Here is a 26,001-nt window from a genome sequence, read left to right as displayed (position 1 = left end):
TCTCCCTCCTCAGGGTCTCAAACACCTCTCACAAGTGCTCCTCATGTTGCTACTGGGTCTTGGAATAGACCAGGATGTCATCGATGAATACAATCACAGACTGATCCAACATCGGTCGGCACATGCAGGTCATGAGGTCCATGAATGCGGCTAGAGCATTAATGAGCCAAAGGGCATCACCACGAACTCGTAATGACCATAACGAGTCTGAAAGGTTGTATTTTGCACATCTTCCTCTCTATCCCTCATCTGATGATAACCTGAATGTAGATCAATCTTGGAAAATCAAAAAGCACCCTGAAGCGGGTCAAACAAGTCATCAATCCTCAGGAGTGGATAATCGTTCTTCATCGTTAGCCTATTCAGCTCCCGATACTGAATACACATTCGATGCGACCCATCCTTCTTCTTCATAAATAGAATCGGTACACCCCAAAGAGAACTACGTGGTCAGATGAACCCCTTGTCTAACTGCTCCTGCAGTTGTGTAGACAACTCCTGCATCTCTAGTGGACCTAACCGATATGGTGCTTTGGCTACTGTGGCCGCACTAGGAAACCAAGTCAATCCAGAACTCCACCTACCTCTCTAAAGGCACCCCAGGCAAATCATCCGGAAACACCTCTAGGTACTATGGCACAATCGGCACATCATCAATTGATGCCTTACCCTTCTCCCGAGTATCCATAATATAGGCGACAAAATTGGAACAACCCTGATGTCAAATCTCAGCCAATCATGGTATCGCGTCTTCCTCATCTCCTCATCAGCTACATACTAAGTAACCAACAATGCGCTTTCTCTGAACTTGGCAGTGATCTTCGTCACAATCTAAGTCGTCTGCCTCATGTCAAGAAACTCCCTGGCTAACTGCTGCACCTCAACTGCTGGTGCAAACTCTACTTGAAATGGGGTCACAAAATTCTTCCAAGTCATGGCCTCAATGGTCGGGGATCCGAAATCAAAGCCTACCTCCTTCCACCAATCTCAGGCTTGCTCCCTCAAACGTCCTGCGGCGAACCTGAACTTCAACCCCTAAGGGAAGAAGCTTGTCATATGAGCATACTTAATGTCGGCTACCTAATGTCTGGTTGCGATGGTGTCCTTCACCCCAAAGAAATATGGTGCCCCACGTCCCCTGGAATTCTTGAAGGAGAGTCTACGGGCCCCCAACTACCTAGCAGCCAAATTGGACCTGAAGATATGAAGGCGATCCTCCATCAGCTCCATGATACCCTCCTTGATCAAGCCAAAGATCATCGGGGTCGTATCAAGGATGCCACTAGTAACATTTGATGCAATGAACTCGTGTAATCCCTCATCAATCGGTTCGGTGCCCGTGCCCAAACTAGATCCAGATCCCGAACCCCCTTCTCCATAACGCATCATCACCATACTGAAACATAACCACATAAACAATTAGCAAACACACGAGAAGGTTCATACTCTCGGGTATAAATCATGTGCTTTTAGTAGTATGGGCCCAATACTACCTTCCACACCTATTTATACCCTCTTCAAGGACTACCTCGACTCCTCCAAGTCACTCTTCCTAACTGATACACTCCTCAACTATAAGGCATCCTACACACTAAAGCATCTCATAAGGACCCCCTTCCTCACCCTTCTATGCTATCAGCTGCAGAATTACTTTTGCAAATACTACCTAACTACTGCATGAACATAATTACATACTTCTAGTACTAGATAATTCTTCAAATGACAGGTCCCACCCTACAACGGTTGGACTCAAACAAGAGATACGCAATAGAGTTAAAACTATCCTTCTAAAATTATCCAAGCACAATAATATGTAACCTAACGCATTAATTCACTAGTTATCTAGTACCCACATAATTTCCTAAAGCACAAAGCATGTAGTATTCGAGCATTAGGTAATTCAACTCAAAACATACCCTATACAGGCCATTCTAACAAGTAACTGATCTGATACTAGCATGCAAATATAAAAGCTCATATAGATAGGCACATAAAGGCATCTCTTCTAGCATTCAATCATGCAATTCTGAGCAGATCCTTAGCCCCTAATCTAGCAAGCAATTTTCATATCATAGCATAAAACATATAACATGTATGGGTATTTTGGGATGACTTACTTGAGCTCGGCTGATTGCACGCATCACATCCCTCGTCTTTTATTAAAAATCCTTAAAGTAAAAAGTTTCCTTTTTATAAAAAAACCTACCAAACTCTCGATTTGAGTCCAGGCACACCTGAGAGTATGTCCGAATCCCTCAAACCAAGGCTCTGATACCAACTTGTAACATCCCAAAAATACGGATATATTTTATTGTTAATTTCATTCAAATCACACAACACTAGTAGCAAAATAGTCAACAGAGTATCATAGTAACATGTTATCATAGTACAAATTCCCAAAATCTCTAAATGCTAAAATCATAGGGTGATACAGTGCGATCAGGACGGACCCTTCCCCATTGAACTGGAAGTACCTGAAACATAAACTGAAAACTATAAGCACGAAGCTTAGTGCGTTCCCCCAAAATACCACAAACTAAACAAACATACTACCAATCATATATGGGTGCTTGCCTACCCCTTCTGTCTATGTGAATCGGATACTATCAAGCATATATGGGTGCTTGCAAACCCCTTTGGTCTATTTCAACCAGATATTGGGTCTATTTCACCCCTACTACTACCACATAATATTATAATAGAATTCACAAAGTCATCAAGGAAATACTGGCATAACTGACAATTATCACAAAGACAACCATCACACTACATCATAACCTAGTTGGTCGGCATTGGTGCCTTTGACCCACGGATACTACAAAGGAAGACTCACCTTAGACTGTAGATATTAAATCGCACTTAGCGGATAACTCGCAAAATCCTCTCCCTATCGCATAAGCCTAAACCCTAATTAGAAATTAAGCCATATTCCAACCCAAAAGTCCAAATCCTAATTCTTGACTTAAGGAAAAAAGGGCTTATTTACCCTTGCCTCATTGGGCATCCTTCCTTCCAAGGCCCAAATCCATACAAAGTCCAAAAAGGATTCCAAGCCCAACTATAAGGCCCAATATGGCCCAAGAACCCTCAACATGGCCTTAAGCCCAAAAAATGACATGTTACAATTAGGTGGGTGTGAGGCCCAATTTAAACAAGTCGAAGGCCCAACACTACTCGAGCCCAGAAATCATCTAAGCCAACATATCGCATTTACGAGATGTACACGGCTCAGCCGCCCAGTGTACGTTGATGACCATCTAGAGTTGGGAAATTGACCCAGTATGTGCAGCGTACTCTAGAGTACGCCCAACATACTGGCCAGTCAGTCCAAACTCATTCCCATGTCTTAATTCATTCAGCCTTTACATCCAAAACTTAGATCTAATCTCAAAATAGCGTCATGAGCCATAAAGTTGCAAACTTTATGATTTTTCATGAATGGATGGGGCTCAAACCATGAGTTAAGTCCATTAACTCACTTAGATGGTTACTAACACTTGCATGGTTGAGTCTTACCTACCAAGATCCAATTTTTATGACTCAAAACACTTCCAAGGGTCCAAATGGACAGCTCAAATGGCCTGGAGTTGCTTTTACTCCAAGAAACCAATCTATGGGACCAAAAGATGCCACATTCTACACTAAACCTAGATCTAAGCTTGTAATGATCAATGTTCAAACTTTATACCTTCAACAGGCTAGAAATAGTGCAAAACCTCTGGATCCATAAGATCCTTCTTCTCTTTTGACTCTTTCCAAACCTCCTTTGTAATGTCCCAAAAACTATGAGGTACAATTTTCATTTTTAATTCAATCAAAACACTATTATCTTTTATTCAAACATCGAAAAGTATTTCATAATAAACAGTCATCAGAGTTCACTCCCAAAATCATCACAATGCGGAAACATGGGTGGATACGTTGTGATCATGTCGTGCCCTTACCTTTCAAACCGGAAGCACTTGAAACCATAACCATAAAAATGTAAGCACAAAGCTTAGTCACTTCCCCAAAATACCACATACCATACATACCATTAGGCCTAGCCCTCACATTTGGCTCATCCCACATATTGGGCCCAACACACGATAATGGGCCTAGCCCGATCATATAAATGCAAAAGTCACAAAGATAGTTAGCAACCTACATAACATACAATGTGCCTAGCTCAACGCACAAAGGGGCCTAGCCCGGTCAAACAATAGGCCTATCCGCACACACAAATGGGCCTAGCCCAACATACCATGCAAGAGTCACAAAGACAACTAGCATAACATATCCTAGTGGGCCGACGTTAGTGCCTTTGACCCACAAGTACAGTGAGGATACTCACCTCAATCCGTTGGTGACCAATTAACTAATCAGGTTGTTGAACCGGGTAACCTCGCACGAACTAACAATAAATACAACCATTATCAATAAGTAACCCGATAACCCAAAATCTGAGGCCCACTCCATAATCCAACTTCCTAATGGGTAAAATACCATTTTACCCTTTTCTTATTTTTCCCAAAACGAAGACCCAACCCATTTCTCAGAAAGCCCAAATCCCAAAATGGCATCCCAAGGCCCAATATGGCCCAACTGCCTAATTGGACCCAAAAACGATCATAAGACCAATACCAAGAAAGCTCATAGTCTATCTATGGCCCAAAGTTAAAAGTTTAATAGCCCAACAAGGCCCAAACCCTAAAAGGCCGAAAATAGCCAACCTGAGGACTACGTCCTGCTTACCGGAGACATACACCCTGTGTACTCAGCCATGAAGCACAATATACAAGACAATGATGCGAAAACCACACATTATGCTAAGCGCACGCCTATGTACGCCCATTGTACACAGCAGAAAGCCAAAAATCGCACAAAAGCTTGTGACATCCCAAATTTCGAGTCCAAAAATCTCTTTTAAAAAAACATTTCTAATTCTTAGCGTTAAGTAATTCAAACATACAAAAAGGGTTTATATGACAAATCATAGTTTCATTTCCAAAACTCTTGTTTAATTATCAGAGTAAACATCACAGGCTAACTTGCCATGGTGTGTGAACTGCAACCCTCCCGAGCTCCTCTTCTGAAAACTAAATACCTGAAACCAAAACTGAAAACCGTAAACATGAAGCTTAGTGAGTTCCCCAACCTACCACATACCATACATATCTACTGATCTATACATGCCATACATAATACTAAGCACATAACCACATATTGGCTCCCGCCCGCTGCATTGGGCCTCGCCCGCTATCGGACCCCGTCCGCCACCAGGCCCCGCTTGGCTTCGAGCCCTACTCGGCATACAGATCTGTTTTCCTTAGGCCCTGCCTGTCTCCGGGCCCCGCCCGCTAACATATACTAGCATTCAATCATATCACAGCACACAAGTAACATACTCTATTGGATTACTGTACTAAGGCCTCGCCTATCTTGGGCCTCATCCCTGTCCTACTGCTGATGAATCTTCGAACCCCGTCCACACTCCTTCTGATAGTGAGATACGGGCCTAGCCCAGCCTCACTCCTTTCATAACTTGGGCCTCTCCCCTGCTCTGCTGCTAATGAGATATGGAACACCGTCCATTCTCTATTATTGGTGAGATACAGGACCCTGTCCACACTCACCTCCCTACTAGGCACATACATGTATCACGCAGACAACAAGTACAAACTATCATATAAACCATTCCTTGCACACCCGCCCGCTATCATTGGACCTTAGTCCCGAATGTCATACTAGCATACTGTGCCTAGGGCTAACCCCCGGGTCTTCCTACTCATAACTTCATGGGTCAACATTGTGGCCATAGACCCATTCACACAAAGGGAAACTCACCTGCACTGCTGAACTTTACTGATAACCCTCTGGCTACTGTCCGACAGCTCTCCGAACCGCTGCTCCACTAGCTCCCCGAGCTACTAATATCAATATAAAACTTAGCTCCAAACTGAACTCTAGAAGTCAAACAAAGTCAACTCTGGTCAAATTCAAAGTCCTGGTCAACGTCAACCTTCCAGTTGACTCGACTCGCCAAGTTCTTAAACTCAGAAACTCTCAAAATACGACCCAACTTGTCGAGTTCAACGATCTCTAAGTCCCATCCTGTCCAACTCACTGATCTGTTTCTTTACCAGAAAAGGTTGAGGTTCTGCGACCAGACTCGCCGAGTACACCATGTGACTTGCCGAGTATCTTTAGCTCTCAATCCATACAGTGGCTTTTCGAGCCATGTTGGGGCTCCAATCCATAGATCCACTCTTCTACAGTCTATCCCTCACGTAAAGTGACAAAGTTTACGTGAAACCAAGGAGCTATAGGCCCAAAACACTCTAGGGCTAGGGTTTATGACAAAGGGGCTTCACCAACAACTTATTAACATAAGCTTTAAGACCTTCTGGACCATCACAGGTCTAGATCTGAGGTAGCAACCTCATATCTAGGCCTCTAACTCAACATAGATCTCAATCATGCCCAAAATGCCCCAAATCTCAAACATAAGATATATCTAATTGCAATAAAGCCAAAGCAACAGCTTATTACCTCAAGGATGACCTCCCACTAATGAATAATACAAATCTCTGCAAAGCCCCTTGCTCCAAGCTTCTTGATCTTCAATATCTCTTCACAAAACCCCTTATCTAGGTCCCAATTTTCTTCCAAGGGCTCTCATTCACGATTTAGGGTTTTTGGATCTCAAAAGGGGAGTAAAGAGGATGGGGAAGGGAAGTAATGTTCTTTAAATAGGGCACAACCCCCAGGATTAGGGTTTTTCTCGTCCAGACCAGACTCGCCGAGTCCACTACCCGATTCGCCAAGTCGGTCACTTACTCTATGCCCTGGATCCCGCTCCGACTCGTCGAGTTCCTCCCTGGACTCGATGAGTTGACTCATGACTTAGAGCTTTTCCTTTCTTTTATTAGTCTTTTTGATTCTGGGTGTTACAACTCTCCCCCACTTAAACCAGACTTCGTCCTTGAAGTCCGCTACGGCCAATTGTCCTGTAATCCGCTCACATCACCCCTTCCTGATGAATATAACTCCGACCGACCACTTCCATGGACCTTCCGCCTGGTTACCCAGAATAAAACTGGTGCTCGTAGATAACAATCCTCAAGTGCACTCAAATCCCGCCAATCCTGGGCATACAACTCACTCAACTGACAATCCTTCTAGTACTCCCTGAGTACTTAAGATGGAAATATTAGGGGTTCACCCCCCCCCCCACCTTTTTCCTTGCGCGCTTTCTGGCCTTCCCAAGGGAGCATTCTACCACGAACCACCTCCTCTACCACTGCGAAAGACATATCCTTAATGGTATCCATTACTCCAGCCACTCCCAGTGCTGGTCACTACTACCGATACCCACCGAACACTTCATGCTACAATAACCTAGCGCTGAGCACCCAGTCCAGTGTATGGATTAGATAATCCTTCAAGTAAAAGATTCATCCCTTTAACGGTTAGACTCCAACGAAAGTTGCATAACATGGTCAAACCCTTCCCTCTGAGATTATCCAACCCTGCTGCGAGAGGCGTAGCACTCCTTGGTCAACTAGCTGTCCGGCACCATGCTTCTGTATCGTCACTTCCCTGCCTTAAAGTCCTGTCGTTTCTCATTCGCCTTCCGAATGGACTGAGACCACCCTGGTCCCTCTATATATTTTGCTGATAACTGGGTTACCGGATACTCACCGGTCACTACAACTAGCATAATCTCTTAGTCGCTCCCAGTGACTTCTGAAGAAACTTCTGCTATCTAAACTGCTCTATTTATCCTACCACTCTGGGGCTACAAGTCTTGGGATCCTCGATCCCCTATCTTGACTCTGAGGTCCCTACTAGGTCCCTACTATCTTGCGCTGTTATAATCACACGGGCCTTGCCCACGGGTCTCACCCGACTATATCCTAGAGCAGTCCTCCCCTCTAGGCTCACCTTCCTAGCTACTATTGCACGAGCCTCGCCCACAGGTCTCACCCAACCCATACTACTGAGCAATCCTGCTCCCAGGTCTCACCTATACTGTTTCTAACATACAGGCCTCACCCACGGGTCTCACCCAACTGCATACTGGAGTGGCCTCACCGAACAAGGGCTATGCAGGCCAACTCCATAAAAAAACCTCAACGACTTAGCCTTTCCTGATCCCCATCGTGTTGGCTAGGAGATACGACCTCTACCCACACTCCGCGAACAAGGAGATACGTGCCTCCACCCACACTCCGCGAACTAAACTGCTAATGAATGCTACAGCTTACCTGCAGTCTTACGACACTTTCCTCACGACTTGCTGCTGGGAAATGCTACGGCTACCCCACATTCTTATATCCCGCCTAAACTCGCACCTGGCGAATGCTCTGCGACCTGGTTTTCCCGAACTAAGCACCCGCTAGATATGAATACACAAACTCAAGTTTGGAAAGTTTCTCCAACTCCCAACTAACCTGATCCTCCATCCAAACAGCCACTTGAGCTGTTTCCTTCCTTACCAAGACTATGAAACCACCCCAGTCTTGTACTTACTTCTATCCTTGGCCACACGGATGGCTCTCCCCCAATTCGACTTGACTAGCTCCTCACATCTCACAGCTCAGAAGAATTTCCAATCCTTCCTACCATCCCCTGGTCACTTTGCTGAAAACCCGACTTACCACAACTGGGGATTTAACCGATCCATTTCCAATTGGCACCTTCCCGAACTAGCGAGGCACTACCAGGCCCCTCACATGCATGCTATAGATAATGCATCCTAAGTAACCCACTCTAAAGGAGAAGACCTCCAACTATCATTCTAACATCCAAGCTATGCAGATGGCATATAAATCAATCACCAGCATGCCGTAAAATTCCAAAGTATCATTATCAATACCGATGCAGAACCATAACAACAAATGATAGAGAAATGAAAGAACATATGTACCTGACACATCGGGCTGCTCACACCTCATCTGAAACCAACTGATACGCCCTGCTCCTCGTTGCAGGCGTCTCTGCCTGGCCCTCATGGTCGTCGGTGGTCCTCATGGTTGCAGGGGCAGGTGGTATCACCTGTCCTGCTGAATGTAAACTCGGAAATTGGGCCTTCTTATGGCCCCTCTGACTGCAATGGAAACATAACAGGTCTGATCCCTGGGTGGTGGTAGCAGTACAATCTCTGCTTAAATGACCAATCTGGTCGCACTTGAAGCAACCAGAATCACCACCGCTCCCCCACATGCACACACCCTCGTGCGTCCTGCCACACTTGCCACAGCGGCCCCGGTCCTAAGGACCTCTCAATCTAGAGTCTGATGTCTTTGGCCTCTTGCGCGATCCCGTAGATACCTGAACCTCCTCCGGCTTCCTCTTCCCGAGGTGCTCCATATCGATTTCCCTTTCCCTGGCCCAAGCAATCATATCCTCCAGCGTCTTGTAGCTGGACCAACTCACAAACTCTCTGATGTCGTCTCTCAGCATATTGTGATATCGATCCTTCTTCATCTCCTCATCCGCGACATACAGCGGAACAAGAAGAGCCCTCTCCCTGAACTTGGCGGTGATCTCTGCCACCATCTCGGTCGTCTGCTATAGATCCAGGAACTCCCGGGCTAACTATTGCACCTAAATAATCGGTACAAACTCAGCCTTGAACCTAGCCGAGAAATCAATCCATGTCATCGCATCCAACGCGACATCATCCCCGATAGCATGACCAACCTCCTCCCACCAATCCCATGCTCTGTCCTTTAGAAGACAGGAAGCGAGTTGAACCTTGTCCCCCTCGGGACACCGGCTAGAACGAAAAGCATTGGCGACATCACCTAACCATGCCACTAGCAATGGGGTCCCTAGCCCCATGATAATATGGAGCTCCACAAGCCCTGAACTCCCGGAAAGTCAAAGTACGCGCTCCCAACATATCCATCAGCTCTGTGTGAAAGGCTCCAAGCCTCTCATCCAAAATCTCCAGGATGCCCTCATTGATCGTGCTAAAGATCACAAGAGTCTGGTCAAGAATATCGCACGTAATCTCAGCTGATACAAACTCACTCATCCCCTCCTCAAGCTGCTCGATCCCTGAACCCGAGCCTGACCCCTCTCTGACACCTGATCCATCCACTGGTCCATCTTGCGATGTCGTCATACTAAAATCATGCCATAACAATCATCAAAATACACATCACTGCTGAGGGACCTCACACACACTGCAGGTTCCCTGGTTTTGTCTCGACCCCACTTGAATCGAGTACGGATCCTCTGCTTTCAGTAGTACAAGCTTATACTACCTTCCACATCTATTCGTACTTTCCTCAATAGTTCCCTCGACTCCACCAAGTCCCTTGCACGACTACCACTGCTCCCAGCACTAAACTCATCCTAGGCCTATCCTAGGGAAACATCCGACCCAACCAGTCCTTAGCTACTGAAGGTTTCCTCGTAATGCCAATCAGCCATTACCTGAATACCGTCACATGTGATGAGGCTCAGATAATCCTTCAAGTAAAGGACTCGTCCCTACAACAGTTAGACTCAAACGAGAGCTGCGCAGTAGAGTCAAATCCAGAACTCTGAGATTATTCAGCCCTGATCACATGTGACTTAACGTATTCATTTAATAGCTAACTCCCATCACTCAGAATCCCACAAAGCACAAAGCAAGAAGAATTCAGACACAGGAAACTACTCAAGCAAATCTATTCTGAGAACCAGAAATTGTACTAGCATACAATGCTAAACAGGCTATCCTACTACTATCTACTCAATACTAGCAAGCAATTCTCATGAAGCTGAAACACATATAGCAGGCACATAAGGCATCCACCTAGATCCTTAGTCCTATTTTAGCATTCTGATCACATAATCATATCATAACATAACTTGTATGGGTAATTTGGGAGAACTTACTTGAGCTCGGCTGATTGCATGCACCACACCCTTTTCTCTTTTCAAAGTTCCTTTTGCTTTTTCTAAAACCCTTTTCTTTCCTCAAAATCCTTTTATAAATATGGTTTTTCTTTTGGAAAATTTATACCACTTCCTTAGTTTGAGTTCAGACACACCCAAGAGTGTGTCCGAATCCCTCAAACCAAGGCTCTGATACCAACTTGTGACATCCTAAATTTCGAGCCCAAAAATTTCTTTTAAAAAAACATTACTAATTATTAGCGTTAAGTCATTCAAACATACAAAAAGGATTTATATGAAAAATCAGAGTTTCATTTCCAAAACACGTGTTTAATTATCAGAGTAAACATCCCAGGCTAACTTGCCATGGTGTGTGCACTGCAACCCTCCCAGTTTCCTCTTCTAAAAACTGAATACCTGAAACCAAAACTGAAAACCATAAGCATGAAGCTTACTGAGTTCCCCAACCTACCGCATACCATACATATCTACTGATCCATACATGCCATACATAATATTGAACACATAACCACATACTGGACTCCTGCCCGCTGCATTGGATCTCGCTCGATATCGGACCCCGTCCACCAGCAGGCCCCGCTTGGCTTCGAGCCCCGCTCGGCATACAGATCTGTTTTCCTTAGGCCCTGCCTGTCTCTGGGCCCCGCCCGCTAACATATACTAGCATACAATCATATCACAACACACAACTAACATACTCTACTAGATTACTGTACTAAGGCCTCGCATATCATGGGTCTCACCCCTGTCCTACTACTGATGAATCATGGAACCCCGTCCACACTCCTTCTGATAGTGAGATACGGTCCCAGCCCACACTCACTCATTCCTAACTTGGGCCTCGCCCCTGCTCTGCTTCTAATGAGATATGGAACACCGTCTATTATCTGCTATTGGTGAGATACGGGACCTCGCCCACACTCACCTCCCTACCAGACACATACATGTATCACACAGACAACAAGTATAAACTATCATATAAACCATTCCTTGGGCACCCGCCCGCTATCATTAGACCTTAATCCCGAATGTCATACTAGCATAGTGTGCCTAGGGATAACCCCCGGGTCTTCCTACTCATAACTTCATGGGTCGGCATTGTGTCCATAGACCCGTTCACACAAAGGGAAACTCACCTGCACTGCTGAATTTGCTGATAACCCTTTAGCTGCTGTTCGACAGCTCTCCGAACCACTACTCCACTAGCTCCCCGAGCTACTAATATCAATATAACACTTACCTCCAAACTGAACTCTAGAAGTCAAACAAATTCAACTCTAGTCAAAGTCAAAGTCGTGGTCAAAGTCAACCTTCCAGTTGACTCGACTCGCCAAGTCAACTCATAGACTCGTCGAGTTCTTAAACTCAGAAACTCTCAAAATTCGACCCAACTCACCGAGCCACCCCAAGACTCGTCGAGTTCAACGATCTATGAGTCCCATCCTGTCCAACTCACTAATCTGCGTCTTAACCAGAAAAGGTTGAGGTTCTGCGACCAGACTCGCCGAGTCCAAGGCAATCTTCAACAAACTCGCCGAGTCCATGCTCAAGTTCATAAAACTCGCCGAGTACACCCATGTGACTCACCGAGTCTCTTCAGCTCTCAATCCATATAGTGGCTTTTCGAGCCATGCAGGGGCTCCAATCCATAGATCCACTCTTCTACAGTCTATCCTTCACGTAAAGTGACAAAATTTACGTGAAACCAAGGAGCTATAGGCCCAAAACACTCTAGGGCTAGGGTTTATGACAAAGGGGCTTCACCAACAACTTATTGACATAATCTTTATGACCTTCTGGACCATCATAGGTCTAGATCTGAGGTAGCAACCTCAAATCTAGGCCTCTAACTTGACATAGATCTCAATCATGCCCAAAGTGCCCCAAATCTCAAACATAAGATAGATCTAATTGCAATAAAGCCAAAGCAACAACTTATTACCTCAAGGATGACCTCCCACTGAAGAATAATCCAAATCTCTGCAAAGCCCCTTCCTCCAAGCTTCTTGATCTTCAATATCTCTTCACAAAAACCCCTTATCTAGGTCCCAATTTGCTTCCAAGGGCTCTCACTCATGATTTAGGGTTTCTGGATCTCAAAAGGGGAGTAAAGAGGCTAGGGAAGGGATGTAATGTTCTCTAGATAGGGCACAACCCCCGAAATTAGGGTTTTTGTCGTCCAGACCAGACTCGCCGAGTCCACTAGCCGACTCGCTATGTCGGCCACTTACTCTATACCCCAGATCCCGCTCTGACTCATTGAGTTCCTCCCTGGACTCGACGAGTTGACTCATGACTTAGAGCTATTTCCTTTCTTTTATTGGTATTTCTGATTCTGGGTGTTACAAGCTCGTAATGGTTAAGACAACAACCTCAAAACTTAGATATGACCCTAAGGAGATGTCCTTACACCTAAAGTTGGAAACTTTATTCCTGTGCAAGGCTTAATAAAATCCATAATAATCACCCAAACTCATGCATTGCCTAAAATAACTCATCTAGATGACATTTTTATGAACACGAGACCTCCAAAATATCAAGATCCAACATTCTAAGCTCTTGGAGTAGCTCATACTAACATGGATGACTCTAGGAACCAAAATGAACCCAAAACATTCCTTAAACTAGATTTAACACCTAGAGTCATCTAGTTAGAATCTTTATACCTCAAGAAGGTAGATCAAGATGTACAAAGCCTGGATCCAAAAGCTTCAACAATCCCACACTTCTCCAAGTAACTCCTTCTTCTTCAATGAGCACCAAAATGCATGAAAACACTCCAAAAGCTTAGGAACCACAAAAATGGAGGCTAGGCTTCATTTCTATGGTTTAAAGGGATAGAGGCTGAAGATAATAGGTTTTTGGTGTTGAGTTAAGGAGCTTAAATGGGATCCAAGACCCTACATTAGGGTTTGGGTCTAACTGGATTACGCCATGTGTAACTTTGGTACGCCCAGCGTATTCCAAAGAGCACTCGCAACTTCCCTGCCTAGTACGCCCAACGTACTTCCATGTACACCCCGTGTACTAGGCTCAACCCTAAAACTGTCAAACTTCCAGTGGCCATAACTTTTTCGTTCTAAGTCTGTTTTCAACGATCCTTATATCCACGGAAAGGTAACGAGAACCTATACACTTTTATCAACTCATAGTTGCCTTAAAACTTCCCGAAATAAAATCCAATGTTTGTAAAAAGGTCTGAACTACCAATTTATGATTATACCCTTGAGCTTCAAATCACAAACCGGACTCCCGGGTCATCTAACTTACATTACCCACACCCAAATAGGTCTAAATCTCTTTTTCCTACAGGCCTTAAGCCTTATGTTAACTGATCTTTGGGTCACATCCCCGAATTAGGAAACAATTCGGAACAAGGTGTTACAACTCTCCCCCACTTAAATTAGATTTCATCCTTGAAATCACTCTTTACCACCGTCTTGGAAAACAAAGCTCCGAGTAACACCTCCTAATGTTGAACAAGTCACTAATCCTTTAACTGTCAAACCAATACATTACTACTATAACTTTAAAGCCCCATAACTAGCCTAACCTCCACACAAGTAGAACCATTCTGAAACAGCATCACCACGGCCTCTTCCTACCATCAGAACTGAAAACATCCTTTTGACCCTGAACCCTCCAACCGATACCTTTGGCATATAGATTAAAAAGCTTGCATATATGTTCTAACGACTCCCAATGAGAGTCTCAACCAAAAGCCAACCCGATACATGACTCATAACATGGGATCCAAGGATTTACACTTGCATTTCACCTGACATCTTCTTATTCACAGCAACCTTTCACTAAACTGGGAGATAAAAATTCCCAATCCTCTGCAGAGACTGCCAGTCTCACACCTGGACCAGCCACCAGGTTTTTGAGTGTCCAACTGATAAGGCTATCCTAGACTATGCATCACTCTTATGCCACTCACTGACCACATAACTGTCCCACTTTAACCATGATCCAATACCTTGACCCAATTGGTCCCTATCGGGTCTCACCCGCACTGCCATAACCATATGGGCCTCGCCAACGGGTCTCCCCCAGTCTATACCAACGAACGGGCCACGCCCATGGTTCTCTTCCAACCAAGAACTACTCAGACCTAACCTTGCCTTGGACCCCAATGGTCCTCGTCCTATAATAAGGATATATTCTCCGAAAATATTGTCCACCTTGCCCGCGGCACAAGCTGATCCTCCTTCATACCAACCACCACCCCAACGATGGTCTACCTCAATCTGGAAAATACTACCAAATTAAGAAGTTGAGATAAGCACTTAATGAGCATGCAAAGTAATAAAGTTTGAAACTTTATGACTCTTAAGTGTATTTTATCCATGGATCTTGAAATATGGATGTAAGTACTTAAGCCAATAAGCACTTAATGAGTTTTGAAGCTTCTGGGAGTATGCCTCGCGTACTTGGAGTACGCCCTACGTACGAGGTCAAACACCCCGATGGTGGTCAACATGCAAGGGAGTACGCCCAGCGTACCTTCGGAGTATGCCCCGCATACTCGCACTAGGTCAATTCAGTTGAGTTGACTCGGTTGGGTTGAATCGGCTAGTTTGACTCAGTTGACTTAGTTGGTTTGGCCATTTGACTTTGACTTTGACCAAGTTTGACCTTAAGGGTATTTTGGATATTTTGGGATTTTGATTATGAATGGTCATTTGGGAAGATAGGTGACAGTTTGAGCTGAGATTCGGAGTTGAGACCTCATCAACTACTGTTCAGTTTGTGAGATGAGTTTTCCTCACTATACTTATGGGTCGAAGGCACCAAGGTCGGCCCATTAGTTTGATATCCTAATATTCATTAATATGTTGAGTAAGGAATAAATATGCATGTTTATGCTAGTTCTTGATATGCTAGTCTAGTAGATCTATTGGACTACCTGTGATTCTGACTGCATGATTATCTGTATATGTTATTATCTGTTATATGTCGATAGGTTAGGTTGGGTTGAGGTTGTACTGCTCCGTGTTGTAGCCAAAAAACCTAGGAGTATTCTAGATATAAGTTGAGGGTCGGGTAGGGCATGCTAGACTCATACTGAGGACTCATGAGCATTCTAGATACGAGGTGGGGACTGGGCGGTATGCCAGACTCATACTGAGGGCTTGATATTATTTCAGTCTGATGATTAATCTCATCGGGGAGCAAGCCAGACATAAGCTTTGGGCCTGAGGCATGTCATAATTATGTTGTAGGCCCAGGGGTAATCCAGTCTTTTAGGTGTAGACCCATTACATGTTGTTTTTTATATGTTATTTGGTTTTGTGTTGGTACTTTGGGAGAACTCACTAAGCATTGGCGTACAATTTTGGGTTATGTTTTAGGTTCGGATGACCGCGAGAAGGCGAAGGTTTCACCGTACACATCCTCTTGTTATGATTTATGATTTTGGGAAAACTCTAATGTCGGAAATGTTTGAAAAATATTTTTGTAAACACTTTTATGGATTTAAGTTGTATTTAAAAAGTTTAAAGTTGTCAAGATTTTTATGGGTGTTACAAGTTGGTATTAGAGCCTTGGTTTGAGTGAATTGGAGAAACACTCGTGTGAATCCAATCTCAAACTAAGGAAAAATATTTTTTTTAAATAATTTCCAAATTTTTTTCAAAATAATCCAAGAGGATGCGATTTGTAAGTAGACCCCAAATTACCACACTGTTATTTGATCTTGTGATATGTTAGAACAACATGCAAGTGATAAGCTAGGGATCCTCAGGAATTTCATTATAGAGTTGCCTAATTATATGATGCCTGGTAGCCTAGGGTTTTTCCTTATATGAAATTGTGACACCCAAAAATTCAAGCCAATTTAAACTTTTAAAACATTTTAATCCATTAGGTCATTACGTAGTTTGTTTTCAAAACACATTTATCAAAGTATCCCAGTATCAAATCATAAAAGTCGTAACAGCGAGAGGAGCAGTACGATCAAGCCTTCGCCTTCCCGCGATCACCAGAGGTACCTAAAACAACACCTGAAACAGTAAGCTTGAAGCTTAGTGAGCTATCCCCCAAAATACAACCAACAAAACCATGCTATATAAATATATAACAAAACAGCAAGCATAATGAGCCTTCAGCCAGACTGGTTCGCCTTGCAGGCCTTCAATCTATCTGGACCTCTCTCCGAGCCTTCGGCACATCTGGACCGCCTCGTGGGGCCTTCAGTCTATCCGTACCACTCGTCGGGCCTTCGGTCTGACTAACATACCCTCTTGGGTTTTGTAGTCTATCCGGACCGCCCTGGGTATGTTGGCCTTCAGCATAAAGCATGACCGCCCCAACCCAACACCCAAATCAAACAACATGTGCGCACACATTCATAGGTTATCATAATAATAGAAAAACCAATCTAACAGATCAAATAGCATAACAACGTCCTAAACCAGGACACCGACCTACCTAGGTGATATCATAGCATAATCCTATAACTAGGATATCGACCGAACCCGGTCACTAAGCATAAGCATATCACCATCCTAAATAACAGGATGCAAAACAATGCATATATTATATAATAATCAAAATACAAATCCATAAGGGTCGGCCTTGGTGCCTTAGACCCTGTTGATATGGTGAGGATAACTCACCTTGCAATTGACGTCTGAAACTAGAAAGCTCAACTCCCAGATCGCTAACGCGAACTCCACCACGTATAGTTACTGTAAAACCCTTTTTCATAAATATCTGAATTACTAGAATACCCGCAAAAGTCAAGTGGTCAACCCTTGGTCCAAGTCAAAGTCAACAGTCCATGTTGACTCGACTCGTCAAGTACAGTTCACCGACTCGTCGAGTCATTCATGAACTCGAGAAGTCGTGAAATCCTTGATTGGATCGCTGAGTTCCCCTTTAACTCACCGCGTTCATACGTGTCCAAGAATTAGGAGAAACCCTAGCTGACTCGTCGAGTCTTCGAACGACTCGCCAAGTTCAAGGCAATCTTCAACGGACTCTCTGAGTTGTTCATCAACTCGTCGATTTCATGACCATCTTCAACGAACTCGTCGAGTTGTTCATCAACTCGTCGAGTTCATGCAGACCTTTTTCCATGTAGATGCTTTTTAAGCCATGGCAAGGTTCCAAATTACAGATCCAAGCTTCTAAGGCACATTTATCACGCAAAGTTGCAAACTTTACGCACATGCAAGGCTCTAAAGGCCCTAAATGACCAATCTAAGTTTCCAATGGAGCTTTACACCTCGGGAGAATCTCATCCTTGCACAAGATGGAAAATTTATGCACTAAGAAGCCCAAGGGAGCTCAATTCTAAAGTTATAACTTCAGATCTTAACTAGCACACAAGAAAAGCTTCCAACCATACCATGAAAACCCTTGGATTTGTCCAAAGAGGGGATCTAGAATGAAATGAGGTCACGGTACGATTTATCAACTCGCCGAGTAGCCTTTGAAATCAAGAAACTCACACATTAAATCAATACCTGAGAAACGGGGCGTTACAATTCTCCCCCACTTGAACTAGACTTCGTCCTCGAAGTCTGCTGTAGCAAATAACTCCGGGTAATGCTCCCGCATTTCAGCCTCCGGCTCCCACATCCACTCGGACCCCCTCCGATGCTCCTACTGTACCTTCACCAAAGGTATCTCCTTATTTATCAGAATCTTCATCTTTTTCTCCAGTATGGCCACAGGCCTCTCTACGTAATTCAGGCATTCATCAACCTGAATATCATCCAGCGGCACCACCTCCTCTTGATCCATAATGCACTTTCGCAACTGCGAAACGTAGAAGGTGTTGTGTATCCGACTAAGCTCCTCTGGCAGCTCTAGCCTGTAAGCTACCTTGCCAACCCTGGCAATGATCTTGAACAGCCCAATATAACGGGGACCCCATTTTCCCCTGTTCCTGAAGCAGATCACACCCTTCCAGGGCAGGACCTTCAGGAGTACCATGTCACGGACCTGAAACTCTAACTTGGAGTGGTGCCGGTCGACATAACTCTTCTGCCGACTTTGAGCGGTCTGCAGTCGCTGCCTGATCTGCTGAATCTTCTCGGTAATCTACAACACCACCTCCGTCCGACCTATCACCCTGTGACCAACCTCACCCCAGCAAACCGGGGTGCGACACCTCCTGTGACATCCCCAATTTCACGGCCAGAAAAGACCGATTTGTTTATGCTTTGTTTTTAAAATCAGAGTAATCATTTAAAGAAAATTGTTGCGGAATTTGTCCCCAAAACAAAATATGATAAGAATTTATCAAAGCATTTCTTAAAGAAAAGTATTTTCATTATATAACAAAATCTCGGGATGTCATGTTCCGATACAGACATATAAGCATAAACAGAACTTACATTTATTTACACTAATGATTTACATCTCCTTTAATCTCTCAGTGAATTATGTCTTCGTATTGATACATATGATACAAAGAAAACTGAGTGGGTCAGGCATGGGAGCCTGGTGAGCATATAGGGTTTTCAACCCACAATAAATCATTTATTATATTCAATCATCAAACAATCAACCCAAATACCCATCCCCAATATTTCCTTTATTTCTTAAGGGTTTACCCTAAGAACTAATTATCCTTTATTCATTCGTTCCTAAGGATTTACCTAAGGAATTGGCACGAAGTCCATTGCTGCCAAAAATTTATCCATCAAATACTAAATTCATATCTATCCGGCGCTAACTCCACAGTCACCAAGGTTTACTCAACAGGCACGAAGTCACATCGTCACCAGGGTTTATCAAATGGGCACGAAGTCGCATCGTCGCCAAAGCTTACTCAATAGGCACGAAGTCACATCGTTACCAAGGCTTTACTTAATAGGCACGAAGTTGCATCGTCACCAAAGCTTACTCAATAGGCACGAAGTCACATCGTCACCAACTATTCCATCTACCCATGTTCTACCCAATATTTTTGTAGATATAAATACAAACACAGTTTAAATCATTTAACACCCGTATAAAAACATCAATTCCTAGCCCATCTCAAATAGACAAATAATATATAACACATAGCACGTATTTCATAGCTAATACTTTATATTTATGTGTTAGAAGAAAGTAACTATACACTCACTTGATCAGAAGATGATCGGACAACACTACAGCTTGTAGAAGTAGTATTCTTGGGTACATCTGGAAGATCTTCAAAAAAATCGGGCTTCTCGCAGGCAGAGCTTCGGCTTGGAAATTTCGCTTCTCGGGATCTTCAGGGCTTCGGGACTTGCTTCGGGGCTTCGGAATATTTATTGCATGAAAATCGAGGCAAACGGGAGAGGGAGAAGAGAAAATGAGCAAAGGAATCGACTGCCCTCGCATTCTTTTTATAGGGTGCTGAATCTGGGATTATGTTGGGCGTAAATCTTGGTACGATAGGCGTACTCAGTATGCTGGGCATACTAAGCCTTACGTTGGGCGTACGCGACATCATTACATGCGTATGCACTCGAGTGACATCATTGCATGCGTAGCTGAGGTGGTTCCGAGTACGTTGGGCGTACTCCAAAATTACATTGGGCGTACTCGATTAAGCAGACTTCAAACTTGCGTAACTTTTGCATATGAGCTCCGTTTTTGACGTTATTTATATCCACGCGTAGGTGAGACTAAGCTCTACAAGTTTCATTTACACTCCGTCGGCTAATTTTGAGTTTATTTTTATTATTATATTTTTAACAGGCCGGGATAGGAAATATCCGTTAAAAATTCATAACTTCTTCCTCCGACGTCCGTTTTCGTCTGTCTTTTCACCATTGCACTACTAATAATGACATCTTCGATTCTCGTTTAGATTGCTTCGGCTAGAATTCACTCGATCTCTTAATCGAACTTTGGACTACACACTTCTAAGCTGAAACTTAGAAAAATCATAACTTCCTCATACAAAGTCAGATTTGGACGTTCTTTTTATGCACGCTCTCGGTTTAACGAACTCTAAAACATTCATTTAGATCAATAAGGATAGATATATCTCTAACATAAATTCACATTTTACATCATTCAGCGTCGTGCCGGTTTTGTCGCGAAACTTCGACAGGTCATAACTTCTTCGTTATAACTCGGATTTCGGCGTTCTTTATATGCATGGAAACCTTGTGACATATACAACAACTTAGTTAAGATTATTCATTCTAAATAATCTTATATAAAAATTCATTTTTGATGCTTATCGTCTCTAAATTGACTAGCACTAATCTACGGGCGTTACACCTCCACCCGTACAACAGATCAAATGGTGGAGCTCCAAGGCTTGAATGATAGCTGATTTTGTAGGCGAACTCCACAAGCGGTAGGTGAGAATCCCAACTCCCACCGAAATCAATGACACACTCCCTCAACATGTCCTCGAGGGTCTGAATAGTCCACTCGCTCTGGCCGTCTGTGTGCGGGTGTAATGTTGTGCTGAAGTGCAACCGCGTGCCCAGCTCCTCGTGAAACTTTTGACAGAAGCGAGAGGTAAACCTGACATCCCAATCAGAGACAATGGAAATGTGAACCCCATGACGATATACGATCTCACAAACGTACACTTCGGCCAATTTCTCAGCCGATGAGCTCTCCCGTATGGCCAAGAAATGGGCACTCTTGGTCAATCAATCCACGATGACCCATATAGCATCAAACCCCTTCGCCGTCCTCGGTAACTTGGTAATAAAATCCATCGTGATATGTTCCCATTTCCACATGGGTATCTCCAGGGGCTATAGCTTTCCATGCGGCTTCTGATGCTCGGCCTTGACCATCCTACAGTTCAAGCACCTCTCGACGTACCAAGCGATTTCTCGCTTCATACACAGCCACCAATAGCTAAAATTCAAATCCCAATACATCTTGGTGGCCCCCGGGTGAATAGAGAAATGAGACGTATGACCCTCCTCCATAACCGTCTGCCTAACCCCACCCGACATTGGAACCCAAACCCGACCGCATAGGGTCAATAGTCCCTGACTATCCTGCACGAACCGGGTATTCTCACCCTTGATCCTCTCTAGCTTCCAATTTCCCGGCCGTATGCCCTCTACCTGGGCATCCCTGATCAAACTCACAAGCGGAGAATCCACCGTTATCCTCATACATACCGAGGGGGTGGAAGACCCAACTGACTTGCGGCTCAAAGCATCCGCAACTACATTCGCTTTACCAGGATGGTAAAGGATCTCGCAATTGTAGTTCTTGACTACATCCAGCCACCTGCGCTGCCTCATGTTCAGGTTTGGCTGATCCATGATATGTCTCAAGCTCTTGTGATCCGTGTAAATGGTACAGTGGACCCGATAGAGATAATGTCTCCATATCTTGTGGGCGAACACCACCGCCCCCAGCTCCAATTCATGCGTAGGGTATCTCATCTCATGCGCCTTCAACTGCCGTGATGCGTAGGCTATCACTCATCCTCTCTGCATGAGGACCGCCCCTAAACCTGTGATAGATGCATCATAGAACACCATGAAATCCTCAACTACATCTGGGAGTGTCAAGACTGGTGCCTCACACAAATGTTGACGAAGGGTCTCAAACGCCCTCTGCTGCTTGGGGACCCACCGGAAATCCACCTCCTTCCTCGTCAGACGAGTGAGGGGTACTGAAATCTTGGAGAAATCTTGTATGAACCTCCGGTAGTACCCTGTCAATCCCAGAAAGCTCCTAATATATGAGGGAGATTTCGGAATCTCCCACTACATAACCGCCTCGATTTTAGCTGGATCGACCAAAATCCCCTCCTAATTAACGATATGTCCAAGGAACTGGACCTGTCGTAACCAAAACTCACACTTTGAGAACTTGGCGTACAACCGTTCATGTCTCAGAACTCCCAATAGATCTCGCAGATGCTCCTCATGCTGCTCTCAGGTCTTGGAATACACCAAGATATCATCTATAAACACTATAACTGAATGATCAAGCATCGGTCTGCAGACCCGGTTCATCGGGTCTATGAACACTGCTGGCGCGTTGGTAAGCCCAAACGGCATCACCACAAACTCGTAATGTCCATAACAAGTTCGGAACGCGGTCTTCTCCACGTCCACCTCTCTGACCTTGACCTGATGATACCCAGACCTCAAGTCTGTCTTGGAAAACTAAGATGCGCCTTGTAACTAATCGAAGAGATCGTCTATCCTCGGGAGTGGGTAACGGTTCTTCACTGTTAACTTATTCAACTCCTGGTAATCAATGCACATCCGGTGCGAACCGTCCTTCTTCCGGAGAAAAAGAATCGGCGCTCACCATGGAGAACTGCTAGGTCGAATGAACTACTTGCCCAACAGTTCCTATAGCTGCGATGACAGCAACTTCATCTCTTGTGGAGCCAATCGGTACGGCGCCTTAGCGATAGGGGCCGCACCTGGTACCAGGTCGATCCTGAACTCGACCAGCCTCTCTGGAGGTATCCTTGGCAGCTCCTCCCGAAACACATCTGCAAACTCCCTGACCACCGATACATCGGAAACCGAAATCTGATCCCTGACTCGTGTATCTACCACATACGCTAGATAACCCGCACACCCGTGCTGAATGTACTGTCAAACCCTGGCAGCTGAACAAATCCCTGATCCCACTCTGGTGCCCACACCATATACAATCAGTTCTCCCCCTCTTGGGGTTCGAAATACCACTCGCTGGCCCTCAGAATCAATTATAGCACTGAAACGACCCAAAAATACGACCCAAAGATTTCAATTTTTATTATAACAGGAACCATGAAACTGAGTATCACATAAATAAACCATACGTTGCGTGTTTCAAAACATAATAAAATACTGTGAGAAAAACTGTATCACAACTGTATCCAAACATATCAAGAACTGAATCAACTCCCAGGACAAAAACTGAAGCTGTGATGTGTGCGATGCCATCATCCCGAGCTCTTCCCTTTGCTTGCGGAAGTACCTGAAACCAAAACTGAAACCGTAAGCACGAAGCTTAGTGAGCTCCCCCAAATTACCACATATCATACAATACATAATAAGCACATACTGGGCCTTGCCCACTGGCTGGGACCCCGTCCCCTGCATCAGACCGGACTCCGGACTAACTGACTGGGACCCCGTCCCCTACATCGGACCGAAGTCCGAAACTGACTGGGACCCCATCCCCTGCATCGGACCAAAGTCTGAAACTGACTAGGACCCCATCCCCTACATCGGACCGAAGTCCAAAACTGACTGGGACCCCGTCCCCTGCATCGGACCGAAGTCCGGACTAACTGAACACAGCATAGCATAACATATCAACTTGCATAAACACATAAATCCTGTCTGAGCCACGGAGGCGTCAAACATACTAACTACTGCATTGGACCGAAGTCCAGAAACTACTGCTAACTGAACGGGCCGGTCATTGTGGCCTTTGACCCGTTCCTACTGGAAGGAAACTCACCTCGTGAACTGGCTGTTGTGTGTGTATGGCTCTGGAAACTAACTGTTGCAGCTCCGGTATCTCCCCGGCTACAAATCTATAAACACACCCAATCAGATGCTAATCACTGCACTGGGTAAAATGACTCTTTTACCCCTAGTCAAGGTCAACTCTCCTAGTCAAAGTCCACCTACAGTTGACCTGACTCGCCGAGTTGGGCCGCCAACTCGCCGAGTCCCTAGTCTCACTTTTCATCCCTACTCGTGGCTACTCGTCGAGTATGACATCGACTCGACGAGTACCCTCTTGATTCAAAAGCTCGGGCAATCTGCATCTGAATCGCCGAGTCATATGAACAACTCAACGAGTTGTTCTTCGATCTAAGAAGATTGTCTTGGACTCGCCGAGTTATATGAACAACTCGTCGAGTCTCTCCATTACTGAGTCTAACCTCCGACTCATTGAGTCCACCCTACTGCTCGCTGCCCTCCACTCGGAATCACTCAAAGGGTAAAGATTGGGGACCCGCGACCTGACTCGCCGAGTCCGAAGAACGACTCGCCGAGTCACATGCATGCAGATTCTAAAAACTCGATTCTGCTCAAAACCACCGCGTACAATTTATAGATCTTAGGTTCTAAGGCTGATCCACCACGTAAAGTTTCCAACTTTACGTGTACATACGCATGAAAAGGGATATAAAGGCTAAAGAGGCACTTAGAAGAGTAGATCTAGGGCTATCATGCAAAATGGCTCTATAAAGGTGATAGATCTACGATTTTGGAACTGAAACATGGCTAGATCTAAAGGCTAATCAGTCTAATGTGATCTCTCTACTAAGAACAAGCTAAGAAATGGATAAAAGAGGCTAAATATGCTTGTTAAAGAGAAATCAATCATAGAAACAGAAGGAAATTGGTTAATACCTCAGTAAACTCTAAAATGGGTGCAAGACCTTGGATCTTCTTCTTCTCCTTTGGATCTAGCCTCCTTCTTCTCTTCAAAACTTCAAGATTCACACAAGAAATGCTCAATAACTCAAAGAAATGATTAGGGTTTGCTAAAGGATGCTCTGAGGGTGAAGGGGACGAGTTTGGGGCTCATAAAGTGATTTAAATAGGGTGCAAACCCGGGGATTTAGGGTTTCTACCTGGCAGGCAGACTCGCCGAGTCCGGAATATGGACTCGCCGATTCACCGACTAACACGTGCTCGAAATCTCGTCCCTACTCGCCGAGTCGGGCCATAGACTCGCCGAGTCCCTCTCGAAAACTTCAAAATAAATGCCACGGAAGCAACATACCAGAAATGGGGCGTTACAAGCACCGAACCGACTAAGCCAATCCATGCCTACAATCACGCATACCTCCCCCATGGGGATCGGAATCAAATCTATCGGAAAGGAAACCCCGAAAATCTCCAAGTTACACCCTCGATAAACTGAAGAAGCAGAAACCCCGTGTTCATTGCCGATAGACACTCGCAACGGACAGCTTAACTCGCCCATTGGCGCACTGAACTCCCTACTAAATGACTGAGATATGAAGGATCGACTCACCCCTGAGTCAAATAAGACCAAAGTAGGCAAAGAGTTCACTAAAAACGTACCTAATCATAGGTACAACAGATAAGCATACAGAAGATATGGTAAATGAGAAAAAGGACAGAAACATACCAGCAACCACGTCCGGAGCTGCCTTGGCCTCCTCGGTCGTAAGCTGAAAGGCGCGCCCCTAAG

The sequence above is a fragment of the Lactuca serriola genome, chromosome 6 (genome assembly GCF_051521515.1).
Source record: "Lactuca serriola cultivar US96UC23 chromosome 6, Lser_US96UC23_V15, whole genome shotgun sequence".
Taxonomy (NCBI): domain Eukaryota; kingdom Viridiplantae; phylum Streptophyta; class Magnoliopsida; order Asterales; family Asteraceae; genus Lactuca; species Lactuca serriola.
The sequence above is the reverse complement of the archived record's forward strand: the minus strand, read 5'-3'. Positions refer to the sequence as shown.